The sequence below is a fragment of the Pipistrellus kuhlii genome, unplaced genomic scaffold, assembly GCF_014108245.1.
Source record: "Pipistrellus kuhlii isolate mPipKuh1 unplaced genomic scaffold, mPipKuh1.p scaffold_m20_p_13, whole genome shotgun sequence".
In the NCBI taxonomy this organism is placed as follows: domain Eukaryota; kingdom Metazoa; phylum Chordata; class Mammalia; order Chiroptera; family Vespertilionidae; genus Pipistrellus; species Pipistrellus kuhlii.
In genome coordinates, this window is record NW_023425438.1 from 30,394,927 (window position 1) to 30,410,939 (window position 16,013).

Consider the following 16,013-nt stretch of genomic DNA (forward strand, 5'->3'; position numbering starts at 1 on the left):
GATCTCTACGTACTGTGAGAAGGTAAAAAGATAACTAAACTTGGTTGTGACTTGGGTCCACAGTAAAGGACGAGTCAACTTCAGGTGGGCACACATGAGGAGGAGAGATTTGCAGGCGGAGTGGGGAGGGTAGGTCAAGAAGCCAGAGAGCTTCCCTCCCCAGAGGCGTCCTCAGATGAACTCACTTTTCCCTCAGTCCACCTCCGTTCACGTGACGGGATGGGAATGCTTCCTTTCTTAGCTAGTGCTGCCTGTTGTGAGTTCCCTGCAAGCACAGAGAAGGGAGCAGCATGTACTGCTTGTTGCTTCCTGTACAGAGAGGGCAGGAATGAGGAAGCCCGGAGAACACTGACCTGGGCAGCTGCCACCAGGGACCCAGCCAAGTCTCCAAGCACAGAGAGGCACATGGCAAGAGATTCCCCTGGTGCATGTACATGGGTGCGATGGACTTGCTCACACAGGGGCCTTAAGCTTGTACGTAACTAGACGGGAAAAGATTCTGATTTCTCCCAAGGGGAGAAATCTGATTACTTAAATCAAATTGTTGCCTCTTGCATTGGCTTTGTCATTGATCTTGGGCAAATACGAACCAATGCCAGCTCAATAATAAAGGATGCTGTCTCTGTTTATTCCATTTACTGTGCCTTTGGGAGGCAGTTAGAATGTAGTTGGTATTGTGGTATTTTTATTTATTTTCTTGTTTTATTTGTGTGTGTTTTTAAATTTATTATTTTGAAGATGACTTTAACTGTCAGCTCTCATTTTATCCTAATGTATGCTTCTCTTGAACCAGAGAATTCTTTCTTTTAAAACCAAAAGTAGGTAAGAGAGTTTAGAAAAATTAGGTTCTGGTTTCATCCATCAGGATCCAGTGAGAGAGGCAGAACCATTTAGAGGTAGGTGTGTGTGTGTGTGTGTGTGTGTGTGTGTGTGTGAGAGAGAGAGAGAGAGAGAGAGAGAGAGAGAGAGAGAGAGAGAGAGAGAAGGGGTAATGGGGGAAGGAGGGGGAAGATTTGACCTTATGCATTAAGGAAGTTGGTTAAGAAGTCTCTATATTATCTTTGGGTCTAATGCTTGAAGTCCCCAGGGAAGATGGTTGGGAAGGGGAGGTGGGTGTAAAGCAGTAGAGAATAAGGACAAGCTGGAACCCAGAAGCATGAGGTGAACCCAAAAAGGACTGAAACCCATGTCACTTTCTGCCTCTGACTGGATGGTGTGGATGTCCTGTAGGAGGAGCTGGCACCCTCCCTCACAAAGCAAACACCCTCCCGGCCCAGGAGATGGAGGGTCTGAAGAAGGTTCCAAGGGAAGGCAGAACTATTGTAGACTCAGCTGCTGCCCCACACCAATGAGGTGAGCCAGCAGGTGACATATGTGAGCTGCCAAATAGCTGCTACCTCACTTCCACCTTCCAAATCTCACCCAAGAATCTCTCTTAAAGCTCAGTTTAATTATAAACACACAGGAATTCTGGGAAATATAATTCGGCCTCGCCAAGTTGACACATGACAAAGCCACCATGTGTTCTAAACAAAATAACAGTAAATCATTGTTTGGCAAAAATATGATTGAGCTACCATCTTTTGAGCAGTGTTCCAGAGTCTTTACATAAGTAGCTTCCTTTAATTTCATAATAGCCCTATGAGAAATGTGTTCTATTCCCATTTTAAAGATGAGGAAACCAAGATTGAGAAATTATCATGAGCACATTATAATCAATCAAGACTCCTCTTTTCTGTGAGAAACTCAATCCCTGCAGGTTGGGTATGAGCTATCCAGTCTTCTCTTGGGCAAAGAGAAGAGCATGTGACCCAAGCCGATCCATGAGAGCACTCTATGCTCTTAGTCACATGACTAGCCCATACATGGGCATTGACTCAGGCCGGAGCAACCAGAAACTTTCCTGAGACTTTTCTACCGGGAAAGATAGGATCTTTGTCTCTCGGTGGCTTGTCAAGGTACGTTTGTAACTTGGCTCTGGCAGTCATCTTCCTTCCCGTGTGAAACATGCTGATCTGAGGATGGAGAGGAAGATATTATTTAGGCCCTTCCCCTCCACTTAACCACCTCTACAGTTTGCTCTCCTCTTGAACCACCCAGGTTACATGAGCCCATACATTTCCTATTTATAATAAGCTAGTTTGGGTTGGGGTTTTATTAGTTGCCACCAAAACAAGACTAATAAACTACATTGGTGACAAAAGAAGAGTACTGGAAATGAGAGATCCTCAAATGTAGATTCCTTATGTGTGGGGAGCAGACCCTTGGCCTCCCAGTACAGAAACCAATACGTTTTCAATTTTTCTCAAGAAAACGTTACTTCCGCTGAAACCGGTTTGGCTCAGTGGATGGAGCATCAGCCTGCGGACTGAAGTGTCCCAGGTTCAATTCCGGTCAAGGGCATGTACCTTGGTTGCGGGCACATCCCCGGTGGGGGGTGTGCAAGAGGCAGCTGATCGATGATTCTCTCTCAAAGATGTTTCTAACTCTCTATCCCTCTCTCTTCCTCTCTGTAAAAAAATCAATAAAATGTATTTAAAAAAGAAAGTGTTACTTCCAACCAAGAGAGTATGTCTACCTAGTAGGGGTGTCGAACTCAGAGAAGGGGCCAAAATCTAAAATCCAGCCTAAATCGCGGGCAGAATGGTTTACTGAACAGTCATAAACTGTCATTGTGATGGAAACGCAGCGGAGTGCAGTGATGACAGTGCGGTGCGGGCCACATTGCAAGGCCTGGCTGGACGGATTTGGCCCGCGGGCCTTGTGTTTGACACATGTAGCCTAAAGGGTTAAATGACCGGCCCAAGGTTGCCCAGCCAGTAAGAGTAAGTGCTAGAACACAAATATGGGACCTCTCAATTCCAAAGCCTCCACACTTACTCTCTGAGCCATTCTACAGAGACACCAACCTAGTCAGTGCATGTGAGGTTACCGAAGGCTTTGTCTCCGTAGCTTTTCAAAGATCCAATGGGCTGCTCAAAGGAAGGCCTGAGGGGAGCTGGAAACAAAGTAGACTGTGGAGCGTAGTGAAAGTGGCCATGTTTTGAGGTCAAGATCTAAGGATGTGATTTGGGATGAGAGCCACCGTGCATATGAAGGATCAAAACAAAACAAAATCTGAGGGGATGCATGGAGCAACCCTTACTTGTGCCTATCATTTAAGTACTATACACTAGACTTGAACTGATCGAGGCAAATTTGTGATTAAGACAAAGTTCATTCTAGTTAATCCCCCAATACAAAATCCGGGATATCAAATTACTATGCTGCTATTAACCAATGTCACCCCAAGATGTTTAATTTAAAAGTTGTTATGCCCCCAGCCAGTGTGGCTCAGTGGTTGAGTATGAACCAGGAGGTCATGGTTTGGCTCCCAATCAGGGCACATGTCCAGGTTGCAGGCTCGATCCCCGTTGGGGATGTGCAGGAGGCAGCAGATTGATGGTTCTGTCTCATCATTGACATTTCTATCTCTCCCTCTCCCTTCCCCCTTAAAATAAATAAAAACATATTTTTAAAAAATTGCTATGCTATTTTAAAATCTTTCCCACATTTACATGTTTGACAGTGTTTCCTTCTATTCTCTCTGTGTCCAGTCCCCTTTCACTGAGGGGTTCTTTATGACTAACTTATCAGCTTCCTGCTTTAGCTCTTCACACAAGTGGACAATATCCAGTCTTGACTCAACAGTTCCCATCGTTGTAAAGCCTAGCCACTCCTCACCTTTTCCCTTCCAGAGCTCCTCTCTCTACGGTAGCAGCATCTAATGGAACCTTCTGCAGTGATGGAAATATTCTGTATCTGTGGTGTCCAATACAGAAAGCCACTAGCCATGGGTGGCTTTTGAGCCCTCGAAATGTGTGACTAAGGGACTGAATTCTAAATATTGTTTATGTTTAATTTAAATTTTAAAAAGTCTCATGTATTTAACTCTCCCATCAGATACAGCACATACATGTTGTGGTCCTATTTCTGGCCTCCCACGTATTATCCTAGTTCTTTAAAGATATGTTGACTTTTGTTCCGTTTGTGGTCTACCAGGATCTTTTACTCTATTTAGTCTCTTTATAGTCTCCAGCTTCTACATTTGAATGCTTTGATCTTTTTTAATGCACCTAAGTTTGTAATTATAACTACTAAAATCCCACTTTTATCCATGTCTCATATTTTTTTTAGAATAGTTTGTCTTGACCAAAAAGGACAGTCACACTGTAACTGGTGCAGCTGGTGGAGAATTACATAGACATTCCTCAGATGAGCAGAAGGAGGAGTGAAAGGAGAGTGAGCAGACATGATTTTGCTAACGGATTCATAATTTCTGTTACATCAGGGGCTTCCTATTGCTGCAAAAGTGGGGCAAAGATAATATTTACTTCATGATTCCCTGCTTGCCTGATTTTTATATATATATTATTTTGCCGTAATGTTTGGAAATATTATGTCAAACTGGACTTTCTGATTCTCAAAGGGAGGAAGTGAAGATTCCAAAATTTCAGAAATATTCATGAAATGGAAGTGGCTTGAAGGGTTCCGTAGTGGATATGTTTGCTACCACCACTTTCTCCTCTCCATTGCCCTTCTACTGTTTCATTGGCCTGTGCTTTGGACCTTGCATTACACAGAGAAAAGTGGGACAGGCTTTTACATAAAATGTGTTCTGGGATCCAGAATATCAGGGAGTAGATCTTTAATTTGATTAATTCAGTGTGTCCTTTTAACTTTTTTTTTTTTAAACCATCACCTGAGTATATTTTTCCATTGATTTTTTTAGAGAGTGGAGGAGAGCGGGAAAAACAGAATTATTGGTATGAGAGAAACACATCAATTGGTTGCCTCCTTCCTGCACAAACCCCGACCAGGGCTGGGGAGGAGCCTGCCTGCAACCGAGGTACATGCCCTCGGCTGGGAATCGAACCCAGGACCCTTCAGTCTGCAGGCCGATGTTCTATCCACTGAGCCAAACTGGTTAGGGCCTTTGAGCAATTCTAATGCTCACAGTAAAATGCTGAAACCTGCTGAAAGTTGACTTTAGGAGATGACTGGCTATTTGCTCTCATTTTCTGGCTCTACTACACTATGTCTGTCCGTGTTCAGCATCTTCCCAATCTGACGGTTCTCCTAGCAACCCCAGCAATCCTGGTCTCTCACCCCTTTGCACAGAGCCAGGGTCTCTCTGTACCACTTCAGTAGACTTGCACAAAATTAACCTTACGCAGTTTCATTTTTAAAAGCTGCACTTTTTCTTTTCTTTCTTTCTTTCTTTTTTTTTTTTTTTTTTTTTTGTATTTCCATTTTGGTAAACAGACCAGATGCTTTGCCAAATTTACCCTCAGCTAATTGCAGAGTTCAGTGTCCTGAAATGTGCCCTTGTTTGCTTAAAACCTGCTGATTTGCAAAAGAAGTTGTTCCAGGAATGTGGGTCAGAGTGGACGCTCCCATGGAAGTGGCACTGGCTGGGAAAGGGCTGCTCAGTCCTGGCCGGGGTGTTGGGGGTGTGCAATCTGCAGTGCGAGAGGACTCTCGGGGCAGGATTTTCATTTTAATGATGAGGCTGCTGGAGGCGGGAGAGAGCTGGGGCCTGGGGACACGGGCAAAAATCGGTTTGGCTCTGATCCACCTCTGGAACCCCTCAAGCTTTTCATCTTGAGCAGGCTCTGGGGCAAGATGGAAATAAAATATTAATGCACAGCTGGAGGAAAATAATTTTTCAATTTTGCATTTGCTCTGCCTCTGTCCCTGGAGGCCCTCGGATGAGACATATGTGAAGTAGGAATGATCTTCCAGCAAGAATAGGATAAAGAAGTTGCTCAGTTACTCTGCCCCCACTCCTAACTCTGGAACCTGGTGGCCAGCGGTGATGACCCTGGGGCCTGGATTCCAGCAAGGCCAGCTCCAACTCCTGCTACCAGGGCAGTGTGCAGACAACAGTCTGGAAGTGGTTGAAAGGGTAGAGGGCATTGCACAAGTAATACTTTCAATAATAAAGAATTATTTTTAAAATTGTTGAAAAAAAAATAAAATGAAATAAAAGACATTTGGGCCCTGGCCCTGGCCAGGTAGTTCAGTTGGTTGGAGAGCCATCCTGATACGACAAGGTTGTGGGTTTGATCCCCCAGTCAGGGCACATACAAGAATCAAGCAATGAATGCATAAATAATTGGAACAACAAATCGATGTCTTTCTCTCTCGAAGTAACCAATAAAATAAAGACCAAAAAAAAAGGGTGGAGTGGACCCAAAAGAGACACAGTGGATGCAGCTCCAGTGGAGGGGCGACCACCATGGGGAGGACTCTTCTGCCCAGCTTGGTGACAGTGGGTGGGGGATTCCCACCTAACAGATGGGAATATCAATCTTTTGTCATTTTTATCACATGCCCCTCCTCAGCGCTTCCTGGGGCAGCTCCAGTCTGAGCTTTGCCGCTCGCTGGTTGGCTGTGTACTCCTGCCACCTCTTTCTCTTACTGGATGTGTTTTGCTGACCTACAAGGCAGACTCTGGGAGAGCAACTCAGTGTTATTTCATTCAGCCCTCATAATCCATCTAGAACTTGTTTCAGTCTTTGGAAGTTCAGTAATTTTATTAATTGCATTAGTTTCCTATGGCTATGTGACATATCACCACCAATTTTGTGGCTTAAAGCAGCACAAATGGATCTCCCTGGGCTGAAATCTAGGTGTCAGCAGGCTGTGTTCTTCGCTACAGGCTCCAGGAGAGTCTATTTTCTTACCTTTTGCATCTTCTAGAAGAGCTGCATTCTTTGGCTTATGCCTCCTTCCACCTTTAAAGCCAGCAAATATCTGTCTCATATCATATCTCTCTGACACTCACTCTCCTGCTTCCCTCTTCCGCATTTAAGGATGCTTCTGATGACATTGGGCCTACCTGGATAATCCAGTATAATTTCATATATATATGTAATTATTTCAGAGAAGAAGGGAGAGTGAGATAGAAACAACAATGATGAGAATCATTGATGACATGCCCCGCATTGGAGATCAAGCCTGAAATCCTGGGAATCGAACCTGTGACCTTCTGGTTTACGGGTCAACACTCAATCACCAAGCCACACCGCCAGGCTAACCTTCTTCTTTTAAAATGAGCTGACTAGTAACCTTAATTCCATCTGAAAACTTAACTCCCCTTTGCCATATAATCCAACACATTCATAGGTTGCAGGGATGAGATGTGGACATCTTTGAGGCACCATTGTTAACAATGAACACTCACCTTTCTCCAAGTCTTTTTATAGAACTCATTTGACCCTAAAAAAATGCCTGTGAGATAGGTGAGTTTGTGTGTGTGTGTGTGTGTGTGTGTGTGTGTAAGGGGGGTTGAGGAGAGGGGTATGAATGTTTTTAATAGATGAGGAAGCTGAAGGAAGAGTCAGAAAACTAAAGTAAACAAAACTTGCACAGATCTAGCTGAGTTTACTTTGAAATAGAGGCTAGAACGTGATTAAGATACAGGTCACTCTTCAGTTCATTTCTGGGCATACTCGAGATGACAATGCATATTGAAGGGAAAGGGTATGGAGAAAGCATGGCCTTGTGTGGCCAGCTGTCAGAACTGAATCATGTTTTGTTCCCACAGGAACTTGCTCTGGTGATGATGTTTTCACTTCCCTGGTCTAAGATTCCCTGTTTTTAAAGCCACCCAAGTAGCTTTGAAATGGAACAAGATGATAGTTTTTAACACAGATGGCTGCTGGATAGAGGTCTGACCCTAATGCAAAGATATGTGTGTGTGTGTGTGTGTGTGTGTGTGTGTGTGTATATATATATATATATATATATATATATATATATATATATATAGATATATATAATTTTTTTTAAGTGAATGCCACAGAAAGATGCTGAGTGGAGAATAAAAGCCATGGCCCCAGGACTGACCTTTTAAAAATTTCTGTCAAGGAGTAATAGATTATTTGTAGCAAGCAATCAACATATAAACAAACTTTTTATTGATAACTAACAAGCTTTTTGAAAAAGAATTTGAAAACCTGTGATATTTCATCCTAAAAACAACTGACAAGTTGAAACTCTGACTGCTGGCCCATGATTGCTATCCAAATATATCAAACCCAATTATGCAGTTCTAAAGGCTAAGTTCCCTTTGCCGTTTCACTGGGAAGCCCAGGAATTGAATCCTGAATCTAGGGAAATCAAGGAAGAAAGAAATAGTCCCCAACCAATTAAAAGGCTGGATTTAAAAGTTTACTCTGAGCTCCTGCTGGCTGGCACTCCCTCTCTGTTTTATTATTATTTTTTAAATTTTTATTTTTTTGAGTGGAATTAAGTACTTCCCCAACCTTAGTACAATTTCTCTGCTCAGAGACCAGATTTAAAAACAACAAAACACACACACACACACACACACCCTTTTGGGGTGTTTGGCTATCTTTCAGTCAATAATACAGGCACTTATACTGTTAAGTCAGGAATTAAACTTGAAAACAATGTGCCTTTTACAAATGGACACCTTTACCAGATGACTGAGATTGGCAGCATACATCACACACACTCCCTGAGGCTTGAAAATAGTAAACACATCTACCAGTGGCCCTGTCATCTCAGCAAAGCAATTATGGCAAAACACTCCTAGGGCGGGTTGCCCCAAGGGCAAGTGGTGACTTAGAATCATCTAGCTCCAAAGCTTGGCTGTATCAAATAGTTAAATAGAGAAGGGAAGGAATGTTTTCGTTGGAGAGTCCCAACACAGTTTCCAGCATATTTTCCATTTGCCAGACTTTGCTCTTGGCCCTGAGTGGGGTAGAAGGTGGAGTTTTCTCTACTGGAATCATGAAAATCTCTTCCCTGGCATGTGTGCATTCAGATCTGCTCTGAATATTGCTCATGTTGTTTACTGCAGCTGCGTTTGCTGTGAGCAAATTGTTGTTGTCTTTAGTGAGGATCACGTTGACTTGAGACCGCCTCTACCTTGCAATCAGAGGGGGCATTTTTGTGAGGGGCTTGATTATTCTTTTATTTTTGTTGTGGCTTTTTCACTCCTCATTCCGTGTGTTGATTTGGGCTTGTTTGCAAAAGGAGGAAATATTTGGCTCATTCCATTCCACACAGTAAAATCAGCAGCTTACTGGGGGCTGTTTTTGTAACCCAGAAGACAAGTTTTCAGAAGAAATTTGGCAAGCGGTAGGTGTTATTAAGATTTTGTGTGATATGGAGTCACACAACACCAGCCCACGTGCACGTGTGCCTCACCCTTAACTCTGTTTTAAAAAGAAGTTTAAAAATCAAAGAAAAAACAAAACAAAACAAAAACCTCAATCAAAATGCTAGGAGGCAACATTTGAGTTCCACAGTCTTCAAATCAATGAAATCCAGAACCAGTGAAATCTTTTTGTTTCTGTAGGCGCTAATATTGATTTCAAAATATATTTATTCTGATATTAAAAAACACACACATTATAAATGCTGAGGTGTAATCACTGAGAAAGATCTGGCCACTTCTCATATTTTAAAGATTATACTTTAGAAACACTCAGCTTTAGACTCAGAGGACTCAAGAAGTTATGAGTTTGTAGAAAATGTTTCTTATTTTTAAGTTTAATAACCATGCCCTTGACTGGGAGAGACAGAAAAGTAAGTGGGCACCTTAACTGGCACAGACGGCCAACGATTCAAGGTGCCTCTCTTTGAATCCTTTTCTGGCCACTTCATATGAATGATTATTTTTCTCCTTTGTCAGCATCTCTTGAGAGCTGAGCCTAGCCCCAAGAGGTGAGCCTAGAGCGCTGTTTATAGTTTATTTAGTTTGCATTTGCAGGAATTTTGCTTTATTCTAAGGAAGGAGATAGAAAAAGAGAGTGTGTATGTCAGGCTGCTTTAAAAGCTCGCGGTTTCCTGGCTCCAACATGGCTCATGCTCTAGACTCCTTGGGACAGACTCTCATCCAGTGAAGCCCAGAATTCTCCCTACCAAGCACCCCTTCATTATTCTCTCCTGCACCCCGAAGTTTCAAAGACATGAAAGTTTCTTGAATGGTGTCTTTTGGTTTGCTTGTTTTTTTTGTTAATACTCACTGGAGGATATTTTTCCCATTGATTTTTAGAGAGAGTGGAAAAGGAGGGAGAGGAGGGGAGACAGAAAGAGAGAGAAACATCAATGTGAAGAGATACATGGATTGGTTGCCTCCTGCATATGACCATTCAGTCCACAGGCCGACACTCAATCCCCTGAGCCAAACCGGTTTTGGCTAAAGTCTACATTTAAAAAAAATACATTTTATTGATATTTTTACAGAGAGGAAGGGAGAGAGAGAGCTAGAAACATCGATGAGAGAGAAACATCGACCAGCTGCCTCTTGCACACCACCTACTGGGGATGTGCCCACAACCAAGGTACATGCCCTTGACCTGAATCGAGCCCGGGACCTTTCAGTCCGCAGACGGACGCTCTACCACTGAGCCAAACCGGTTTTGGCTAAAGTCTACATTTTTAATGTAGCCAAGTACAAAATACTTAGGTCTGTGGAGCGATGAAAGAAAAATTGCTGTGACATATACTATCGATACATTGTGATCGTAATGCATCTTGATAAGTTCATAAGCTTTTCTAAACAAGAGTGTTGCTGTGCAGCATGCCTAGATTGAGCATGTAGATAAGATACATTTTAAGTGTCTGGTTTTTCATAGAAAATATATATATATACACACACACACACACACACACACACACACACACACCCCATCTATTCTCTGGTACGGTATCTTTTTTTTAAGAGTTCTGTACTTTCTTAACTTTTTTTATTTTTTATTTTATTGATTTTTCTTACAGAGAGGAAGGGAGAAGGATAGAGAGCTAGAAACATCGATGAGAGAGAAACATTGACCAGCTGCCTCTTGCACACCCCCTACCGGGGACGTGCCCACAACCAATGTACATGCCCTTGACTGGAATCAAACCTGGGACCTTTCAGTCCGCAGACCGATGCTCTACCACTGAGCCAAACCGGTTTCGGCTGTACTTTCTTAACTTTAGTTAAAATGATTACTGATTACACATTGATGCCTGGACTCATTTTAAGAAAGAGGTACTGTAAATCTATGTGAGCTCCACGACCAATTTAAATGTGATTAAACCTGTGTTTAAACACATTTTTTCAGGGGCTGACTGTTTTTAAATGCTTAAACACTGTGGGGTGGTGGGTGGTAGCTATGGTGGTGGGGTGGTGGTGGCGGTGGTGGTTGTGGTGGTGGTGGTGGTAGTGGTAGTAGGTTTTTAGAATGATTCTCATAATTAAATGTTTAGTTTTCTCTTGACTTAAATTCCCCCAATTAAGTCTTTTAAACCTAGAATAAAGATATATATATATATATACCCATAACAAGTTAGTGTTAATTGCACTTATAAAACACAGCATTTAAGTCTTCTGATAAGCCTTTTTTTAAGAACTAAAAATCTAACATTTTATATTGTAACAAATTTATGGGGTGTTCTGCTTGCCTCATTGTTTTCTGCTTCCATGCCTATTTTGCTATGCAGAAGCTTTATGTCAATTTACTTTCTGAGCCGTTTAAGACCAAACCAAATTATTCCTTCAGCACATTTTAAACAATCCCTTAAAGACTTCTTTTTCTTGGCTGTGTTTCCAATCTTGGCTTATCACTATAATATTTCATGCTCCATGCTTCTGAAAAAATTCAATATTCAAGAACAAAGTAATCCAGAGCTTTACTTCATTTCAGTCTTTTTATGTCCTAGGGCTGTCCCAACTCAACGACCCAGTTTTTATTGTGTCACATTTCTCTGTTGCTGACTGTGACCAGCCTGCCTAATCCTTTTCCCTCCCCTTATCAGTTTTCCCTTAATTCAAAAATATATATTTTTTTAATTCTTTGCACTTCTCCTTTAGCAGCTTTTAGATTTTTTTCCTCCTTGGGAGACTCAGTGTTCCTGTGGTAGCTACACGAAAACAAAGATGAATGGGTAATTGAGGTCCATAGTCTGTCCTTATCAAACTTTGGATTATACGATCTTTAGAATTGTAGGTGGTAAGTGGCAGAAAGTGGATGTTACAATTTGGTAGTATGCATCAAGGGTCCTTAAAAATGTTCATAGCCTATGATCTTGCAATTTTGATAGCTTATTCATGAAAAAGAATAAGATATAGAAAAAGCCTTATGCATAAGCTATTCATTATAATGTTACATATAAAAGTAAAAGAAGAAACAACGCAAATACCCAACAATAGGAGAGAAGTTAAATTACTGCCTATCTACTTGGTGGAATATTGTGCAATCCTTAAAGATGATGGTTGTGTGACTATGGAGAAAGATGGATAAATATTTATAATGTTCTTAGAAAAACAGAGTACAGAATTGAAAGTGCTGATGATCACAACTATGTTTTTCTTTTTGTAATATATTTTATCGTTTGTTTTTTTTTAACAGAGAGGAAGGGAGAGGGATAGAGACTTAGAAACAATGATGAGAGTGAAACATCAATCAGTGCCTCCTGCACACCTCCCACTGGGGATGTGCCCACAACCAAGGTACATGCCCTTAACCAGAATCAAACCTGGGACCTTCAGTCTGCAGGGTGATGCTCTATCCACCGAGCCAAACCGGTTTCAGCCACAACTATGTTTTTAAAGAGCATTTATAGCTCAGTCAGTGGTTGATCGTCAACCTATGCACCAGGAGGTCAGGGTTTGATTCCCTGTCAGGGCACATGCCCAGGTTGTGCGTGCAATCCCGTGTGTGGTGTGGTGTGCAGGAGGCAGCCAGTTGACGATTCTCTCTCATCATTGAAGTTTCTCTCTATCCTTTTTCCTTCCTCCCTGAAATCAATAAAAAAAAAATATTTTTAGAAAGAATTTATAAAGTAAAAACTGCAAGGGAACATGGCATTTGCTAATAGTTGTTCTTTTAAGGTTGTGGAATTATAGATTTCTGTTCTTTACTCTCAAAATCTTGATTCAATTTCTTTAAAAATTTGTTTTTAAAAACTATCATCTTAACTGTTGTAAATTAAGAATAATTTAGGTAGATTATCCTATATAATAAAGAGGTAATATCTTAATACCCATTCATTCTCCAAATTGACCCTCACACTGTACAAAATGGCCACCCTCATGTGGTCAAAGATAGCCCCCACAAGATGGCTGGCAGGGAAGGGTAGTTGTGGGCAATCAGGCCTGCAGGGGAGGGCAGGTAAGGGTGACTGGGCCATCAGGGTAGGGCAATTGGGGGCGATTGGGTCAATAGGGGAGGGCAGTTGGGGGAAATTGGGCTGGCAGGGGAGCAGTTAGGCATCGATCAGGCTGGCGGAGAGTGGTTAGGTGATCAGGCTGGAAGCCAGCAGTCCTAGATTGTGAGAGAGATGTCTGACTGCCAGTTTGGACAGTTGGACATCCCCTGAGGAGTCCCAGGTTGGAGAGAGTGCAGGCTGGGCTGAGGGACACACTCCCTCCCCCCACCCAGTGTAGAAATTTCATGCACTGGGCCTCTAGTGTCAAATAAAATATATTGCTGGGACCGGTTTGGCTCAGTGGATAGAGCGTTGGCCTGCAGACTGAAAGGTCCTGGGTTCGATTCCGGTCGAGGGCATGTACCTTGGTTGCGGGCACATCCCCAGTAGGGGGTGTGCAAGAGGCAGCTAATCGATGATTCTCTCTCATCGATGTTTCTAACTCTCTATCCCTCTCTCTTCCTCTCTGTGAAAAATCAATAATATATATATATATATATATATATATATATATATATATTATAAAATAAAATAAAAACTATTTTAGACAGAGTTCTATTTAAGTCTAATAACCTAACAATTTGAGGGAGTGTTCAATAAGACAATGAGTATGTCATTTTTTTTACTGTTGTGTGTAATCCCCAAAAGAATTAGTTGGGGAAAGACATTTGCTACCTATTTTTAAATGTAAAATAAAAAATTTTGAAACTTGAATAGGTCCTACTTAAATTATTTTACTGCCACTGACTTTATCTAGGTCAGCGTGTTCCGTCTGAAGTTACTGCATCGAGTTCTTCCTTTGGTCCAACCCTTTGAATCCGTTCTCCACACTGTCTTCAGAGAGAGATCTTTCTGAAATCTAAATCTGTTTGTGACGTTTAAACCACTCAGAGATTCAGAATATTTAAACCTTTGGCATAGCTTACTAGCTCCTCCTACGCTTCTCTGCCTTACTTTGTGCCCTTTCTTCTCATGCACCCTTCCCACCAGGCTTTATCAGACCACATGTCATTCCTGAAACAGTGCTCAGTCACCATGACTTCTGACTCTTAATACTGAAATTGACACTTAATACCCATTCCTTCTCCAAATCTCAAGTGGAACTTTGTTTAGGAAGGCTTCCCAGATTTCTCATCTTTCCTAAATCTCTTCTCTGTAATCCTACAGTGCCCCCATCACACTGTGCTGTCAATGGTTTGCTTATCTGCTTTTTCCACTGGGCATTAAACTTTCACTATTGTGTGGGCAGGCAAGTTCCAATGAGTGTGTATGGGTTTATTTATTTAATTAAATTTATTGGGTGACGTTGGCTAATAAGATCATATAGGTTTCAAGTGTATTAGTTCTATGGGACATGGTCTGCATATTGCAGTGTGTGCCCACCACTCGAAGCCAAATCATCTTTCATCACCACGTTTGGCTTCCTTGACCTTTTGCTGTCCCTCCATCCCCTTCCCTCTGGTAACCACCATATTGTTGTCTATGTCTATGAGTTTCAGTTTTATATCCACATCAGAGTGAAATCATATGGTTCTTAGCTTTTTCTGACTGACTTATTTTATTGAGTATTTTCAAGTCCATCCATGTTGTCCCAAATGGCAGTATGCATCTTTTCTTATTGCCGAGTAGTCTTCTTGACCTGATCCTCTATCAAAGGACACTGGCTCTCTTCATGTCTTGGCCACTGTGAATAATGCTGCAATGAACATATATGTTTAACTGCCTCCTCATCTTCCCTGTGCTCTGACAATGAGAGGAATAGTGAATGCTAACTGATGAAGATGAAGGGCCAGTGTACTAGTCCTGCACACGTAAGAGCTAGGAATAAAGAGGGGAGATATGTGGGGAGCCAAGATACTTCTCAGGTAGAAACTCATTCAGTGCACCTCTCTGGTGAAGTCAGACTTTTCTATTTTGTCTTAAGATTGTCTTACAAATATTTTACCTTCCTCATGGGAGCACATCTTATTTGTCTGTACCCTCCACTATTCCTTGCACATATTAGACATTCAAACAAGTTGATTAAAATCCAATTTAAAAGATCTTTCTGATTTACAAAATTTGCATCTATTTTGTGATGAGGAAGACTTTGGAAAATGTGAAACACAAAGTATTTGTGGAGCTCAACATCCTAACTAGAAAAGTTCAGAAAAGTGTTATGAAGCCCTAGAGAGAAAGATGTAATAGAATTAAGAAGGATAAACAAACTTATTCAAATAAAATAATGGATTCTAAATTCCAAGTGTGTTGGCATGTAAATATCTTCTCAACCTCAATTTTCATATGCTTACATAGGTATATTCTAATATCAAATATTGGTTAAGCTTAACACAAAATCATGGTTTTACTGTTTGGATGAAAAACAAATGACTTTGTCATGTTCTCAATTGACTTTCTTAATATTTTTTACCCCACCCTTATTATGTTTGTATTTTAAGCAATATTGTTTTAGCAAAAACATTTTTGGAGAATTTAAATAGGCCAAATTTATTTTTCCAAAATTTTTATAGTCTTTGAATTTTTTTGACTCCAGTATTTTAGCCATTAGTCTCTTAATCCTAAATTAAAGTTTAAGTGTGTCAGAGTCTCCATTATTTAAAATAAAACTTTGAAACAATTATTAAAAAGTCTTTTTTTTATTATCCCCTTAGTTTATGTTAAGTAAATTTAGTGTTCTTATTTTATATTTTTTTTTATAGATTCATCCATCAATTCCTATCTGAAAATAAATCCAGAGAAATGTAAGTTCTAAAAAACTTTCCACACAGAATTCTATTTTGAATTTCAAGTTATTGGAGTAT